This window comes from Cherax quadricarinatus, chromosome 78 (genome assembly GCF_038502225.1).
Source record: "Cherax quadricarinatus isolate ZL_2023a chromosome 78, ASM3850222v1, whole genome shotgun sequence".
Classification (NCBI taxonomy): domain Eukaryota; kingdom Metazoa; phylum Arthropoda; class Malacostraca; order Decapoda; family Parastacidae; genus Cherax; species Cherax quadricarinatus.
The window spans coordinates 1,358,081-1,358,669 of record NC_091369.1 but is presented as its reverse complement, the minus strand read 5'-3'; positions in this window follow the sequence as shown (position 1 = coordinate 1,358,669).

Sequence of the window (589 nt, the reverse complement as noted above, 5' to 3'; positions counted from 1 at the left end):
CACCATTCCTCAGCAATGTGTTTGCACAGGGAGAAGCTTAATACTGCAGTGAAGAATGATTGTGGCTTCAACATCATTCGTCTGCGACCTTAATTTACCAAACAAATAGATGTACACTAGTGCAAAAAGAATGGCACTTGTATATGTATATATATATATATATATATATATATATATATATATATATATATATATATATATATATATATATATATATATATATATATATATATATATATATATATATATATATATATATATATATATATATATATATATATATATATATATATATATATATATATATATATATATATATATATATATATATATATATATATATATATATATATATATATATATATATATATATATATATATATATATATATATATTAGTTCTATTGTGGCAATGTTTCGCTCTGTGTAGAATTAAACGCAGAGCGAAATGTGACTTGATAAAACTCTACACAGAGAGAAACATTATTTGGTAAAGCTCTATATAGAGTTAAATTTTGCCACAATAAAGCCTATTTTACATATAAACTATTTGTTCTGTCCAGTGACCATCTCGCTCTTATATGCTACAG